The sequence below is a fragment of the Phymastichus coffea genome, unplaced genomic scaffold, assembly GCF_024137745.1.
Source record: "Phymastichus coffea isolate CEN01 unplaced genomic scaffold, Cenicafe_Pcof_1.1 PCOF00004, whole genome shotgun sequence".
NCBI lineage: Eukaryota > Metazoa > Arthropoda > Insecta > Hymenoptera > Eulophidae > Phymastichus > Phymastichus coffea.
In genome coordinates this window covers 4,893,787-4,912,645 of record NW_026706815.1, presented here as the reverse complement: position 1 = coordinate 4,912,645, position 18,859 = coordinate 4,893,787, and the positions used below count along the sequence as shown (strand labels likewise).

Sequence of the window (18,859 nt, the reverse complement as noted above, 5' to 3'; positions counted from 1 at the left end):
TACATTAGAGGCAAACGTTTCTCATAACTCTGATCTTCCCGTCAGTATTCTCAGAGTGAACGCTGTGAGAGTCGAGTGTAATATAACCGCTGGAGCTTACTTGAACGGAAACACCGTTCACGATATTCACGAATTTTTTCCAGCAGTACCGCCTGGATATAAAATTATTGAAATTCCCTCTCGCGTGATTTATCTTCCAGTTACGAAAAAGTCTATAGATTATTTACAATTACGCATCGTCGATCAAGACGGAAATTTAATTAATTTTCGCGGTGAAGTCATAACCATCAGATTACACCTCAAAAGCGTATAATTGTTTGACGATTCAAAGAGTGGTAGGGACTATATAAGCATTGAAAAATGCAAACCCATCATCAGTCGTCGACTGAAATTGAAAACGTTAACACGACGAACTCCAGTCATCAATCGTCATCGGAAAGCGAAAGCTTTAACACGTCAAAGCATAAAGTTCCTAAAAAGTCTTGGGTTAAAAGTAGTTCCAGGTGGAAAATAAATTGCCTAATTTTTTCTTTTTGCTGCTGCTTTCAACGAAACAATGGAGAACATTCTAGAAATACAGTCACCTGTCGTCTTCGATGAATCTTTGGCTTATTACGAGATCCACGCTCATCAACCTTACACCAATTCATCGTTCAAAATTAGTGACGAGATTCGTATATCAATTCAACATCAAGACTTGTGCCTTTTACCATCTCTCAGCTCGTTACACATTTGTGGACGATTACGAGGCAACAATAACACTTTGTTAACGAATACTGATTTTGTTAATAATGCCATTTGTCACATGTTTGAAGAAATTAGGTATGAGCTGAATGCTATAGAAATAGATAAATGTAAGAACGTTGGTCTCAAAACTGTTATGAAGAACTGGTTATCTCTCACTCCAAGTCAAACCTTGATTGCCGAAAATGCCGGATGGATAAATACCTTAGAACAAGAGGACCGTAAAATAACTAATGCGAATGGCGACTTTGACATTTTGATTCCTCTGAGCTTCATACTTGGATTCGCTGAGGACTATCGCAAAGTGCTAGTGAAAATGAAACATGAATTAATTCTCGTAAGGTAGAGTACTGATTTAAATGCAGTTTATCAAACGAAGAAGACCGTGGCCGACGTTGAAGCTTACGAAGAATTCAAGATTAATGTAACACGTCTCGAATGGCTTATGCCCTATGTGACTGCATCGAATGCAAAGAAAATACGTCTACTCGACTTTCTAAAAAGCGAACGAAGTATTTTAATGAGTTTTCGTAGTTGGGAACTTTACGAATATCCGGCGCTGTCTGCAAACACAAATCACGTCTGGAACAGTTAAAACGACAAATCAGTTGGAGAAACCACGCTACGTCATCTTAGCCTTCCAAATCAATCGAAAAAATGAACCAAACTCTAACGCTAGTATATTTGATCATTGTAACATCAGAAATGTAAAACTGTACCTCAACTCTCAGTGCTATCCATACGGTAATCTCAACATTGATTTCAGTAAAAACCAATACGCAATGTTGTACGATATGTATGCCAATTTTCAAAACGTATACTACGGTAAGGATGCCGAACCGATGCTCAAAAAACTGGAATATAAAAATTACATGCCACTCGTAGTGATTGACTGTTCGAAACAAAACGAATCATTAAAGACTGCTCCAGTAGATGTGCGCTTGGAGTTCGAAACCAGAGAAAATATTCCCGAAGGAACTACAGCGTATTGTCTTATTCTACACGATCGCATCGTTCAGTATAATCCGATAAATGGAGATGTGAAGAAACTTATTTAGGAGAGGGGGGAAGGGTATTAAAGAATTGACTCTTTCCTTAAGCAGCTCAGTAGTAGCTTTCTATCGCAATTGAGTACGTAGTGGATATGCAAGGCTTCATGATGCCTGGCAAAACTTATGCCGTGAAAGAGTTAGCGATACTCCCACTTAACTACAACGAAGAACCGCTCGTACGCTTGTTCAAACCTCCCTTTCCATGGCGAAGGCTAACGGAGAAATATAAGCGAGAAAATCTCTGGTTAGAACTCTACTATCATGGATTAACATGGAACTCTGGCGATTATAAATACGAAGAGCATAAATTCATCATCACAGATACACACTCAAAGATGCCACAAAAATTTTTGTTTCCGGAGATTTGAAAAAAGAGTGGTTAGCACGATATGGCCGCAAAGTTTTCGATTTGAATGATTGGGGCTATTCGCCTTTCGAAAAATTAAAATCAGTTACCGTGTGCCCTAATCATAACGGCAAATACGTAACGACATGTGCACATCAAAACGTTAAAATAATGAAAAAGTTTTATATCGATGGCTGTTTTATGGATTGGGAAGAGAGCGATGAAGTCGTTGAAGGATTTCTATAGTGATTATGTTTTTTAAGTAAATACTTTGTGGAATAATATGTATTTTTTTAAGAACATGTAGAATAAGATATATTTTTAATCAGAAAAAAAATTTTTGTTTCAATTGATACAAAAAAATATTCTTTTATTTTTTATTAAACCATCCAAAAAAAGCGAAATTCTTCGCTGACTGACGATGACAGCAGCAGCAGCAGCAGTTCATCTTTTTATAATAAATTTTGTATTTTTTTATCAACAAAAAAATTTATACAACATAGAATTTAGACAAAAAAATGTTTATTTATTAGTTGAGGTGGTGTACAATGATGACATGTATAAATATGATTATTTCTTCTTTTCGTTATTGAACTGCTGATAGCCTTTTTGTTCAGGAAAATTTTTAGTATTGCTCGAAAATTTGGAAATACTTTGTTTCCATGTTGATGATTCTTTGTTCTTCTTTTCGTCCGGGTCTTCCTGTGTAAGACGAGAGTACTTTACTTTAGAGTAGTAACCATTTTATTGGAATGCTGGTTGTTGAAAGATTCGATAATTCTTACACTGTACTATTTATAGTAGCTTACAACCACGAAGTCTACAAATAAAAGAAAGTAAGCAGGTACTTGCACGTTTTTTCTATTAAACCATTTTCGCTAGATGAAACACGCATGCACGCATAGACACGCGCGCCCGCGCGCACACATCGAACTTAAAAAAATTATTATTCGTTATATACCAATTAGTATATTTATTAAAATTTATTATCATTTGTATGTATTAGCGCTTGGGCCCTCCCCAGCAGCAGCAGCCGCCGGCGCCGCCGCCGCCGCCGCCGCCGCCGCCGCCGCCGCCGCCGCCGCCGCCGCCCCCCACATATCAATCGTGTAACTAGTATACACAATACGGTATTGCCCGTGGTAACAGTGGCTGTAGCTTTATCGGTAGAGCATCGGCCTGCGGATCCGGAGGACGCGCGTTCGATCCCCCGATCCCTCCGTTTTTTTTCAGATAAATCTAAAAATTTTTAACACACGCGCGCACACACGCGCGCACACACACACACACAATAAAAAAATCAAAACGCGTAACACAGAACGCGCGCGTAGTGCATAGGAATTAAATCAGTGGGAGAGGGGGAAGTGCAGAGAACGCACGCCACATCAGATCAAGCCACATCAGATCAACTTAGTAGGGGAGGGGGAGTGCGTAGAACGCACTAGTATAACTCAGTAGGAGGAGGGGGAGGTGACGCGCGCAGTGCATAGGAATCAAATCAGTAGGCTAGGAGAGGGGGAAGAACGCACGCCATATCAGATCAACTCAGTAGGGATGGGGGGGAGTGCGTAGAACGCACCGGTATACGCCACATCAGATCAATTCAGTAGGGGAGGGGGGAGTGCGTAGTACGCTCCGGTATAACTCACTAGGAGGGGTGGGGTGGGGGTGGAGGGAGGTGAGTTGACTGCGCACGGGACACACTTCAACTCACATGCTTCGACTCAGTGAGCTGATAACCCTCTGAGTTGAGGCCCCTCTGGTTTACCTACTGTAATAACTCCATATTTTTGAAATATTTAATTAAATCTCGTGAAGGTTTTTTCATCAGCATAGCAATCTGAATTTCATCCGTATAGTTGTTACTGCAGTCTGTGATATATCTAGATAGAAAATCAGCTTTGCTCTGCTGCGATAAATTCATTAAAGGTCTATATATTTCAGCATAATTTTTTGCAAATTTTGTATAAAAATTAAAAAATCCAAGAAAGCTTTGGAGCCTTATAATTTTGAATTATTTCTAATTTACTTTTTTGAGCTTTTATACCTTGTGGAGTAATAATATGTCCTAAAATTTCAATTTCTTCTTGAATTAATTTAGACTTTGAAAATTTCAATGTATAATTATCTCTCCGACAACATGTAAATAGTGTTCGTAAATGATGAATATGTTCATTGAAGGTTTTAGAAATACATAGTATATCATCCACAAATGGTATAATGAATTGTTTTAAATCGCTAATTGACAGATATAAAGCTCTTACTAAAGCTGCTGTACTAGTACATGTACCGAAAGGAACTACATTAAATTCGTAGGTATTACCTTCGATGATAAATGCTGTATATTTTTTACTTTCTTCATCGAGAGGAATTTGACAAAAACTACTTGTTCAAATCAAAACTAGAAATAAATTTTACTCCGAAACAATGTTGAAAAATATCATCCATATGTAGTGGGGCTTTATAATCTTTAGCTAATTTTTTATTTAATTTTCGAGCATCTAAACAAAATCGCACTGATCCGTCTTTTTTAATGCTTATAACAATTGGATTAATATAATTACTAATTGATCGACGAATAACACCATCTCTTAGCATTTCTTTGATTGCAATCCGAACATTTTCTCGATAATTTAATGGTATAGGATACTGTTTTGAACAATATGGCTCTTTATGTTTTAAAATCAATTTATGAGTATATACTTTCAATAAACCTAATTTTTTACGAAATACATCTCTAAATTCGTGCACAAGCGAAGCTATCTCATTTTTTTTGAACATCGGTAAGGTTAAAGCTTTCATCAACTTTCTCATCAATTTCCCCTTGAGTTAGATTCACAGAATCATCATTTGTGATGCCTGCATCTATTTCATTACGAGTTAGATCAATGAGTGATGGTATGTCATCCCCAAAATCCGAGACAGTATCATACTAAATAGTTAAGCTTTGATATGTACTTTCATCTATAAATGCATTATATGTGTCAAGTTTAAGCTTTATATTTTTCATAGTATCATAACCGATAATACAATATTTTATTAATCTAGGAATAATTATGAAGATAATATCAATATATTAACTACCCCATTTTACATTCAAATAAATTTGTTTCTTCAATGTCACCGATTTTTGGCCTGTAGCTACCTTAATAACGTATCCACTAACGGGATGAGTAGGTTTATCTTTAAAATTACTTAAGTTTTGATTGTAAAATTCCTCTGAAATAGCAGAAACTTCACTAACTCGAATCAAGTAGAGCTTTTACTGGAATGTTTTCTAATAAAAGAAATATTTCAGGACAGATTCTGCCCCCATTGTTACTATCATTATTTGATAATTCACCATTAATTTCTCGTCTAGGATCTTCAAAAATAGTCAATAATTCTTTCGATAATAAATTGTTACTTGATTTTATTGTTGCAACTCGTTGCAAGCTTTTGCGTTTATCCGATTTCCGAGAAGCAACATTTACTCGTTTCCCGAGGAAGTACTTGGTACATCTTGTAAAATCCGTTTTGCAATATTCTTATTTTTATTTACTTTATTATTCTTATCATTAGACTTACTACTTTCAATTGTTATGCTATTAATTTGTTGTTCTCCGCCGCTATCTTTTTGAGTATGACGTGAACTAATATAATCATCATTATCCAAAGACGATAAAACCTTAATAAATTCTGATATCTTTTTTATATGTCTAGCTTGGACTAACAAACGTACATCTCTATCAGAATGTCGAGATAATTTATCTATTAATTCTTCTTCGTCTAAATTTTCATTTTTATCAAAAGCTAAATTAATTTTACGTATAGCATAATTATAACGTGATAATTTTCCACCAAAATATTTTCCAAATTCTATTTCACGAGTAATATTTCAAACATATTTCAGCGTTCCAAAATTTTTCTTTAAATAATATTTCAAAATCTTCAAAATTTTTAATTTCACGCTGTACTAAGTCATACCAAGAAGAATTTACTCCCGTCATAGATTGAGATAACGAACATAACAATTGAGCAGTATTATACTTACTTCCTTGCAAATAACGTTTGAGATCATTTAAATACTTTACTGGTCGATATTTATAACTATCGTCAAAAACTGGACACGTTAAAGCAGGTTGCTTAATTGTTTCAATAATATTTTCATTAACAATAGATCTATTTTGATCATTATTCTTAATTTTATCAATATTCTCACGAAGTACTGAAAATGTTTCATTCATTTCCATGGTAACATTATTTTTCGCTCGAATAATATCATTGAAATTATCTTCACATCTATCTTTTAAAATAGAAATAATCTCATTTGATTTTTCTAAATTTGATTCTAAATTCTTAATTATTTGATCTTGTTCAATTATTTTATTAGTCAATCTATCAACTTTATTGCTTAAATTCTTAATAGTTTCACAAATTGTTTTAAAATCATTTTGCAACTTTAACTGATAAGTATGAAATGTCTTTAATTCATCTACTACAGCTCTTTCCCATTCGTGCGTTCTTTTTTGCTGCACGGTTAATTCTTCGCCAATTAGTGATTCACTAAGTTCGTTTAGAATTGTTTCGAGAGCACACTCAGTAGAATTATACATTGGACGTTTTTCGTTCGACATTGTAATATCAACTCAAAAAAAAATTCAAAGTATAAAATTAATTCAACACCAATAATAAATTATATATGGATAACATTAATCAATTAATTTTAATAATATATAAGATTTGACAAATAATTAAACAAATTCAAATTATATATTCTAATTAACAAATTTATTTCATAAATAATAATACAAATTAAGTGCCAGGAGCTGGTCTAGATGCCAGTATATGCTCTACTGTATCAGCTAAATGATTCAAATCAGAAGATATATTTCTTAAACTAGTATCAAATAATCTCATATTTTTCTTATAATTATTACCTAAATTAACAAAGGAATTTGCAAATTCCATATACAAAGTACGCAGTTCACTCAATTCTTTTTCTAGTGACGCATTTTTACATAGTATTGCTCGCACCTGTTTGTTCCTTTTTGACATAATTAATAAAAACGTATAATATAATTACAAACTAATAACAAATTAATTACAAATACTTAACACTAACTAACGTAACAAGAGTCCTGTCACGGTCGCCAAATGTGATGTTCGTATCACTTATAAATAATAATAATTCGAACTCTCGTATCTAGCTAATGAGTAAGAATTTGTTTCCAGTAATTTTTCTCTACTTGTCAATAAAATAAATAGATAAATCAAATGTACTCTAATAATAATAAATAAATAAAATATATATAAATAAGTACAATGTTTCAAGGAAAGTCAGACAATGCCCTAGTTTCTTATGGTGCGAATTGACCCATAAGCAGAGCTAAAGTCTTTCTTGGATAGGATATAATTCGGCCCAAGTTTCTTATAGCGCGAGGTGTTCTATAAGTCGAGCTCGAATTATAAGGAAGGAACAGTTTTTCTCAGTTAATTACAATAAGAGAAAGAACTTAGGTATTAGCCAAGTTTATTCAGACTCATGCGCTCACCTTGCAAGGCTAGAAGTGAATGCTAGCCTGTGCAAAGGTGGGCCTATTTATACACAGATTTTCCCGCTTATTTTTGCAGGAAAGATGTCATCGAATATTCGAGAGACATTCGCGAATTTTGAGAAATGAGTTTTCTTAATTTACAAGTAAATAACCATTAATATTAAGCTTTTAACACATGTAAACTTTACAGAATTTGTTATTTGTTGATTTTATACAATATACAATTATCGCAAATAGTGTTGTCAAAAGTTATTAACTAATAAAGTTAATTAACGTGATATTACAATATTTACAATAGAAAATTATTAAATTTTTATATAACTTGCAACGATCGCCGAGAATCGTTTTGACTCGCGTAGGTTACTGAGCGGCTGAGCGTAACAGCCGCGATCGGTTTGAGAGAGAGGGCGCGTAGGGGCAATGACCGCAATGCGATGCAAAAAACCCTTCCTTTTTTGCCGTTGGAGGAGTTGTTCGCACGTGACAAGACGCCGTTCGATGTTCCTCGGCTTCAGCTCGTACGGCACCCAACATCCCACTTTCTGGATCATTCCTAAGCATTTCAAGCGATGGGAAACGGCTTGCTGAGTTACGCCCAATAAATCCGCAAGTTCCTGTTGCGTTCTGCAAGAATCTTCATCCAGCAAAGCCTCCAATTTCGCATCCTCGAACTTTTTTTCGGGTCCGGGACGATCCTTGTCATCTACGTCATACTCGCCATTTCTAAACTTTTGGAACCATTCCCGACACGTTCTTTCACTAATACAGTTGTTACCATAAGTTTCTACAATCATTCGACGCGCCTCAGCTGCATTTTTTCCCGAATGAAATGCCAAAAGCAACACTTCCCGCAAATGTCTCCTGTTCGGCTCGAATTTTGCCATTTTTGCGCACGAACAAAACAAAGCACAGTAAAAATAGACAAGCGAGGTGATGAAGAGTTGTTGACAAATGCCTCAGCTGGCTATGTAACGTTCCTGTTAACAATTTTTTACCGACGTGCAATACTGACGCCACCTATGGGAAAACGGCGGTTTTCTATTTGTACTCCCAATAACTTAAGTATGAAATATTGAAAATACATAATTAGAAAAATTTTTATGCGACCGTTACATCCCTTTTATATAATGCTAAGCGACAAACAATCTGACAAATTAAATTGACAAATTGATTGACAAAATTCGAACCTCTGACGAAACTCGCTGATGACGTCATGACCAATAAGCGAATTAGAATAAAATTTGATTTCCGTCCGCATCGAAAAATAGATAAGAGTAGGGGTAGATCTTTCTCATCGATCAATGCTAGCCGACTTAGTGAGGAGGTAAGAGAGGGTAAATAGCAACGAAAGTAGGAGATAAAATGAGGGCGCGGTATCTTTCTAATTTACATACTGATCAATGATGACATTCGGAGGCCGTTACCGATATCCGAATTAGCATATCGGCCAATAATAGGATTTTTTCTCGGAAAGAGGAGAGGGAGGGTGATCTTTGACCGCGAAAAGCCGATTCTCGTTCATTTTGCCGCTATTCTTCAAGCCTGAAGGAGTGATTTGTACCAGACATTTTTCTCTTACAATTTTCGCTCGTCGAGTCATCAACAGAAAATCATAAGTAGGCAAAGTGCCATTCACTAACAGTAATTGCGGAGTGCGGGCGTGAATTTGCTTGGCCTAATGGATTGTCACGACGCATGGATCCGTCGACGCCGATATATTTTAGTGCTTTGGGTAATTCGCGTTGACCATATTCCGCCATTTTTCCGAATTGACTGGAGTAGCAAAGAGTAACCGAAAAGAATATCAGTGTTTTAAATAATTTGCGCTGACCATTCGCCGTTATTCGAATTTAACGTGAGTGATAGAGTTCAGCGAAAAAAATATTAGTGCTTAGTTTCTTTCGCGCTGACCATTTGCCGTTATTTCAATGTAACGTGAGCAATAGAGTTAAACGAAAAGAAAATTAGTGCTTAGGTTCATTCGCGCTGACCATTCCCTTCTATTCGAAATAAACGTGAGTGATAGGATTAAACGGGAAAATATTAGTGCCCGAGTTAATCCGCACTTACTTTTCGCCGTTTATACGAATTTAACGCGAGTGATTGGCTTAACTGGAAGAAAGTTAGTGCTTGAGTTAAGTCGCGTTGATCATTTGCCCGTTTATTAGAATTTAACCTGAGTTCTAGATCTAATCGAAAGGTATTTTAGTGCTTCAACTACGCTGCGTTGACCATTTCGCCATTTTTTTTAATTGAGTAAATGTTAAGATCACACGAAGAGAATTCTAGTCTCAGTTAAATTGCGCTGACCTTTTCGCCGTTTCTTCCAAATTTGTCGTGAATGCTAGGAAAGAGTAACAGGATTTAGATAGTGGACTAGGGGATCACGGTTTCCAAGGCAGGAATCGACAGTATAGACCGTCACAGATATAACTCGTCGAGACGTGTAGATCCGTACCACTGCGTGTAGAGTTGTGTCGAGTTATACTGACTATCCGCTAATTAGACCGCCTTTGCACACGTAGTTTGAAATAAATGCAATTAAGAGTGACCAATTTTTATAATTTTTCGCTTTGTTACCCTCCCTTCCCTGCATGTTGATTATTTTCAGCCACGGACGGTTATAATCAGAAAGTACTTGTTCGCAATTTTCGGTTCCAACGTTAGGTAACATACGCGCGAATTCAAACGAATCTCCGACCCGAGGTAAAGAGTCGCAACCTGAGCTGCCAGCAATTTACGGACACGAGAGGACGGAAGGAAAACAAATTGTTGGACACTAACGGCCTGAATCAGAGGAAATCGTGGGTCAACGTACACCTGTCCACACTACGCAGTCGCATTGTGAGCAAACGGGAATACGTCGCGATACCTTTGCCCTATCTCCGACGATCGTCCTAATCAGATACGGCAGTCTGGCGCCCTAATAATTAATCGCGGAAAAAGGGCCAATTAGGGCTTGTGGTGGAAAAGCTTTGAAGGTGCGGCTAAGAACCCCCGAAATTCCTCGTCACATATAAAATAATATCTTTTAACGTAATATCAATCTAAATATCAGTAAAGCATATTTATTGATTATAGTTATTTAAAACTATTAATACTCGTTTCATATAATTATTAGCTATCGACTACATATATCTAATCAGTCCAATTAATATTGATACTCATTACTGATAATTGGTATTGATATTTACATTATACATATCATACATTTTGAAAATTACATCTCAGCATATTATAATAAATATTATAATGTAAGTAACACATGTTTAATACAATCTATTACCTATATAATCTATTTATTACATATACAGGGTAGGCCATTTTAAATGACCCAGTCGATTTTCTCGGAAACTATGGGGGTTAGCGAAAAATAGTTCAGATGAAAGTTGCCCAACTTTGAGGGTGACATATCCCTGTGACCTTGCCTTTGACCTCTAAGGTCATGTTTAAGGTCATTTGAAGGTCAACTTTGTTTTTATAAATAGGAACCCCTATTTTTGACCCCGGATTCGAAAAGAGCGGAAAATTCTACGTTCAGATGAGGTAATATGAGTGGGGTCGGGGTTTGAAATTAGAATAAAGTAAAATTGTAAAGTTTATTTTATTGTACCGGAGCATTACAAGGTCAAATACAACTTATGTCTGCTATTTACGAAGTCATTTATTAAGCATATTCTAAATATCATTCATTTAATCTCGAAGCAAATGTTCGAAGTTACCTCCATTTTCTTGGAGGCATAAATCGAACCGCCTCTGGAAATGGCGCACAGTGCCAAGCAAAGTTTCTCTTGGTATTGTAGCGCATGCTCGGCGAATGCGATGCTGCATGTCTTCTCTAGTTGTCGGCTGCTGTTCAAAAACAACATTTTTCAAATAGCCCCATAAATAAACGTCTGGGGATGTGAGGTCAGGTGAACTTGCAGGCCAGTTAACTGGACCTCCTCGTCCGATCCATCTACCATTATAGTTTTCATCCAAAAAGCCCGTACAATTCGAGCGAAATATGGTGCTGCACCGTCCTGCTGAAGCCACATTCTTTGTCGCGTGTGTAAATCAACATCTTCCATTATTGCAGGTAACTGATCTCTTATCAGCTGTAAATAACTATTCCCGTTAACGTTTTCTTCAAAAAAATAAGGACCGATCAAATAACCATTGATGATTCCACACCATACCATCAGGCTCCAACGCCTCTGGTGATTCACAGTTCTGTGCCAATGAGGATTTTCATTCGATCAATAGTGGCAATTATGCCTATTAAGTTCTCCGTCACTTTGGAATTTAGCCTCATCAGAAAAAAGGACATAGTTGAAAAAAATTGGATCATTCTGTATCATCTGTAAGGCCCATTGGCAAAACACAATTCGCTGTTGGAAATGTGCTTAAAACTGTTCTTCTTGCTATACCATGCCCTCTTTCAATTCGGCGACTGCTGGTATGAGGATCAAGGTGAATGATTGCAAGAACAACCAGAACACGTACATCATTTGCGTCATACACGTGACGCCTGCGTTGCCTAACTAAACGTCCACGACGAGCTCTCTGAGTTATGCGACTTATTTGTCTATGATCTGGGTGTTGTCGGTGAGGAATGCGTTCAGCGTAAAGTCTATCTGCAGCACGATAATTATTATGACTAGTCCCTAAAACCAATAACATATCCATAATCTCATTCGGCTGATAGTTAGGCATTTTTAGAGGTTTCAATCACTCAAACAAAATTAAGATCACGTAATTTCAATCGGAACTTCCAAGACTGATGGAAATAGAAAATTTGAAAAATTACTCAAATTTCATGATTAATTTCCTTTTGATGATTTTCCAAAATTTGGAACGTAAAGGAATTGAAGTTATTTTGTTTTTTTTTAAGTTGAAGAATTTGTCATAGATTTGTAGTATGACGTTGCATTAGTAATTTTTTGCAATGAATACTTAATTTACATGTAACATCATTCTGTTTTTATGTAATTACAAAATACAAATAATAACTTTAAGATTATCATCTGAATTTTGGAATGGTGATGTCAGAATATGACAATAAATATCTACATAATTCTTTAATGAGAAAAACATAAAAACGAAAGTTTAGTCTGTAACCGAAGATGAAGGCGGAATGACCTTGAACATAACCTGAAAGTTCAAAGGCAAGGTCATACAGATATGTACCCTTGAAAGTTGAAGAAACTTGTTTGAAGAGTTTACGCTTAACCTAAGGCGTCCCAGATTATTCGGGCCGGAAAAATGACCTGTACATGGCCTTGGGGTTCATGCGGATCCCACACATATCACCTTATCTGAACGTAGAATTTTCCGCTCTTTCCGAATCCGGGGTCAAAAATAGGGGTTTTTATTTGAAAAAACAAAGTTGACCTTCAAATGACCTTGAACATGATCTTAGAGGTCAAAGGCAAGGTCACAGGGATATGTCCCCCTCAAAGTTGGGCAACTTTCATCTGAACTATTTTTCGCTAACCCCCATAGTTTCCGAGAAAATCGACTGGGTCATTTAAAATGGCCCACCCTGTATAATACGTCATTAAATTTAATTTTTTATCTTATTCAACAATCACCAGTTAAGAATAATTAAATGTTATATTTGTAAGTAATAAAACTATGAATAATATTCTTATTGAAGTTAATATTTTGTATTCAACAGTTTACAGTCTACCATTTCTTATAGAAATACAGTGTTTTAGAACTTGAAGATTGTTGAATATGTTAACATTAGCATAGTATGTCTTGATAGTATCACAATAAATTAGCTTGTATAATAGTATTGTATTATTTTTTTTTAACTTTAAGAAAATATGTATTAGGTCATTACATCACATTTTTAAAATACGAAATATTATACCTTTAGCTAGAACTTATATTGTATCGACAATAAAAAAGACATTAGACATTAAAAATACAATAAAAAACGTATAATCAAATATTTTATATCGATGGACAATTAAAAAAAACTTTTTTCCGAAACTGCAATTAATGAACTAAAAATATTTACTTTTACAAAAAAATGAAAACTGTTACCGTAATTCTTCTTTGACCACTTTTCTCTTTGGAAACTTATTTGCATTCAAAAGTTGTGCTAGGTTCATTTTAGCAGCTACTTCATCCAAAATAATACCAGTCACATTTCTACACTTAATTGTGGCCAAGTCGTCTAAAACACAACATATTTATTTTATTTATGAGCTTGAATTATAAACTAATATTAACAATATATATTTACTGATTGATGGAACATAGTAATCACGGTTACTTTTGAACCAGCATCATATTCCAGGTCGCTGTAATTTGCAATCTCAACGTTGATTTTTATAATACCATCAGTTGTGGTAGCACTTCCAAAACTCATATTCCTAAAATAGCTATGAATAACCCTAAATGTTTGCTTTAAAAAGCCAGTAATAGCTGCAATATATTGAAAATAAAAATATAATTTAAAAAATTTTTAAATTAATTAAAACTATTAACCTGTTAACCGAGCGCGACGTATAAATACGTCAAAAGTTAACAATATCGGGTACGGGTAGGACATATGAATACGTCCTCGATATTTATATTGCGCCCTGGAACGGGCGGGACGTATATTTTACTACTACTATGGTAATACGTCATTCATACACGTCTTAGTGGAAAAGGACGCGCCCGTTATATGTTGCGTAATTAGAAAGAGATTTCCCCGGTTAACAGGTTAATACCTACATATAAGTTCACGATCATGGTTCAATATACTCTCAAAGTCAACTACTATTGGCTCTATAGGAGGTGGTACTTCAGAAAGTACGAATACTAGATAATTAGAAACACGGTAGCCTAGGTAATCGATTCTCGTACTCTCCATAATAGTTATTTCCATAGGTACCAATTTTTCATCTTTCGTGTAATTTTTTTTTAACATTCCACCAGTAATATGAAGGATCTGCAAGAATAATATGTAAATTAGTCACTTATCATTCTAATTTACTTAAGTAATTTTGTTGTAATAGCGTCGGCCGTCCTTGGCCGGTAATTCTTTCCCGCTTTCACCTAATTATTTACGGAGGAGGTAAGAGAGGCAGTATATCGCTCCCAGCAAGACAGAAGAAGAAAGACGATCGCAATAACTACTCTCACCTTTTACCAACGAATTATATTTATTATAAAATCGCTATCTCGAGCGATGACAACTAAAACACTTTATCAAACCTTAACCTAATACACATAACTACTTATCAACTAAATGAGATACCCGGCACTCGAGCGCCTTGCCATCTCATCACCTACTGAATACACAATAAATAAAAGAAAACTTAACCACTAGTTCAGCCGTACCGGCCCGCGAGAGCCTGGCACAGCGCACAAGTCGTGAATAGCCAAAAAGGGTTGTACTGATTAAGAAAGAGAACCGAGAGGAGAGAGGATGACTTGTATAATTGGCGAAGTCCGCTGGGCTGGCACGTTGATGTTGCTTTTCTGCCGGCTGGTGACTCCGTGAGATATGGCGTGACTGGTGGACAAAGGCTGCTACCTCGAAAAATACTGTGCGGGTGCGTTAGGCTGGTATACTCTCACTCGCGAAGTCACTTCCTCAATGCTCGCGAGAAACGACGCAATAGTGCGTGAGAGACTGCTTCTCACGCCCTCCCTACCACTCACTTACCTCATCGGCGGCACGCGGCACCGCCAAGTGTGGCCAGTGTCGCGCGCCCAGCCGCAATATAGCTGCACTCTCTCTCTTTCTCTCTCTCTCTCTCATTTTCGGTGACTGACGAGAGCGCATGTTGTTACGTGATCCTGCCCACTAATACTGCTGCTGCTTCCTCTTTCTTTCTTGATGAAGAGAAAAACCGATGCTGAAACAAAAGTCTGGCATCAGGCACGAAAAACATACGTGCGCCAGATGCCCATCATGAGCCCTTGCTGATGTCGGAGAGAGAGAAGGGACGCACGGTGCAGGCCATGATCAACCTACACCGTTACAGCCCCTCCGAAGGCCGAAGTTCTTCTCAGGACAACAAGGCCTTATTCTAACCTCAAGTCTCTCTCACCCTTTCGGTAAAGACTTACGACTTGGCTTGACGCATTAATAAATAATTTATTCAATAACTTAATAAGCTTATGATTAATTTAATTCTAAGTTAGTATAAGAACGGAACTGAAGTTTTAGCTTAATAACGACGACTAAATTTTACAAGGGTTAATTACAAGGGCAAACACGTGGTCCATACACCGTAAAAGAACCGCCGTCGCCTCCGTCCTGTGGTAACGCGTTCTTCATGCTCTCGCCTTCGCTCATCAGCTGAGTAGCCAGCCGGCGCATAACCCCCCGGTGCACCAGTCCTTACGAATTGATAGGCCGGATCGAGCCTCTGGAACCGAAGAGACTTCCACGGCAAAGGTTCATGCACGTGCCTCTGATGCGCCACTCGAGGCACTTCAGGAGCTCGTGAACTCTCCTCCGCCGAATCGCCGTCTTCGTCGAGGATCTCCAACACTCCGTTGTTACTCGCGGAACATAACACAGTGCTCTCGCGACCGACTCCTCGAATTTGCGTGCGTCCTAGCGATTCTCTCGAAATTTGGCCTTGGGGAGCGACCGATCGAGATACGTCACCGATCCGGTGACGATCCTAAACAGGTACTTGTGATACCGGGGGCTGATATAAGTCCTCCGCGGTGGAAGCCACGCGCGATTTCTCCGCCGCCTCACGTATTGCGAGAGACGTCAGGCGGAAGGACGTACACTTGCGTACGGCCTCTGCCCAGTAACGTACTGGAGCAGCCAAACGCAACGTCGTGGATGAAGCCCTGCTTTTTTTAAGGCTCTCCAAACCCGACGTTTCAAAAGGGACCGGATCCACCGGTAACGGTGGAGGAGTCGGCACTCCTCGCGACCTGAGACTGGCACGATCAAATGTTTCGTTCGAGACGCCAGGAAACTATGGCAGAGCCTCGACCAGAGTGACCGTCTGCTCTTCTTGTGAAGGAAAAGCGGCGAGCCCCTTGGCCTGGCTCGACCCCGCAGCTTCCGGCGCCATCGGTTGTTTCAACAAAAAATTCTTTTTTCCCGGTTGGGAACGCTCATGCCGATCGCGACAGACTATTGCGCGGAACGGTCGGTTTCAAAGGATGCGGCGGCTATTATCGTTCTATTATCCATCGGCGCTACCAACACTTTAAAAATAAAATAACAGACATCCAAGTTATCACACCTATAGATTACATGCCTCCTTGTTTTCAACTAATATCCCTTAACCTTTCGAGGTGCAAGGTATCGCTTTAATTCCGACATATACACTCGCGTACTACAATATTTGCTGTCCGTCTGCAAATCCTATACTTCCGGTGATAATACTCTAACGATTTTGAACGGACCGTCATATTTAGGGTCTAGTTTCGCGTTCTTACCCGTGGCAGCGTTAGAGAACATATGAACTTTCCGCTAGACTAAGTCTCCTACTTGGAAAAGTACTTGCTTCCTGCCTTGGTCATATTGCCGCTTCTGTTTTTCCTGAGCTTCCTCAATATGCCTTCGCTACTAGATCTCTAAGCGCATTGAGTCGAATTAAACAGTCCGTCCACGCTTGCGTATCAATTTTCGTAATAGGCAGTTTCTTTTCTAACTCTCTCCTAAGACTTTTAACCGGCTGAGGATCCCTACCAAAGTTTAAAAACGCCGGCAATACTTTCATAGACGACTGCGTCGCGGTATTTAATGCGTGTCTAAACTCGTGCAAGTAACGGTCCTAGCTTCTATGGTCTTTGTCAACAAATATTGCGATCATAGTTTTCAGTGTCTTATTAACACGCTCAACCGGATCGCTCTGCTGGTGATAGGCAGGGCACAGCAGGTGCTCAATGTCATGCTCCCGCAATATGCCCTGGAAGACCACACTCTTATATGCTTTCGCATTGTCACTAATTAAATACTCTGGCGTCTCCCATCTATATAAAATTAATTCTTCCAAGGCAGTGGCCAGAGCAGGCCCGTCTGCCGATATAAGCGGTTTCAATTCTACCCACTTGGTGAATAGGTCTTGAAACATGATCATATACCTCATGATCCTCATGATCATATATATTATAGTGATTCTGCATAATCTTTTAGAGCGCGCTACCTTCTACTCTCCAAGTTCTATACTTTTTCGGCCTAGACAATACGTCCTGAATCCGTTGCAAATACCATTTATCGTATCCGCAGGTATGCTTGTATCCTCGAACGCGCATACCTGGCACTCATCCTCAAATTCTCTAAATAGCGCGTCTGGCACATGATGTAATACCCCTTTCCTGTGTATTATCTCACAATCATGCTGTTGAAACGCAAGTACCCATCTTTCTAACCGACCTGTAAGTTCTCTTTTATTCAGAATTTTCATAAGCGCGCTATGATCAGTAACTACAATGAAGTGTGATCTTTCTATGTACAGTCTAAACTTCTTTACAGCGAATAGAACGGCTAGAAACTCGATCTGACTAACTTTGTAATTACGCTCATGAGTGTTAAGCATTCGACTGGCGTCGCATATTGGATGCTCGCCGTCCTCGCATATTTGTAGTAAGCACGCACCAACTGCAAAAGATGATCCGTCGCAATGCAAGTAGAAAGGGAGCGCGAAGTCCGGGCGCACAAGAACAGGCGCCTCAGTCAATGCGCGTTTCAACCTTTCAAATGCTACTTGCTGTACTTCATCCCATTCCCACGGTTAATCTTTACGAATTAATTTTGTCAGAGGGACTTGATATCACTTTCGTGTTCAATAAACCTAGCATACCAACCTACCATCCTGAGAAAGCGGTGCAACAGAGCTACGTTGCTTGGAGCCGGATAATCTACAATCGGTTGCACTTTATTGTCATCCGGTCGCAAACCCTCGCTGTCCAAGCGATAGCCCAAGTACGTTATTTCGGTACAGCAGAAGTCCGATTTCTCGAGGTTAAACTCTAAGCCTACACTTACTAACCTATTTAAGTCTTTTTCTAACCAAACAACATGACTATGAAAATCAGCACTAACTATCAATAAATCGTTAAGATACCAAAAAACATGCGGTTTGTATGCAGGTCCGAAAAATGCATCCATGACTCTCATAAAAGTTGCCGGCGCGTTCACCAAACTGAACGGCATTTTTTCGAACTCCCACAGACCTAATCCCGGTACTGCAAAAGCTGTGCACTGTTTGCTCGATTCC

General features: G+C 38.1%; 1 protein-coding gene across 4 annotated transcripts in view; it reads left to right on the top strand.

Annotated features, from left to right (window-relative positions):
* Positions 1-18,859, top strand: part of LOC131666738 (RNA-binding protein 39) — a 591,952-nt gene that overhangs the window by 448,359 nt on the left and 124,734 nt on the right. The gene's annotated exons all lie outside the window — the stretch shown is intronic.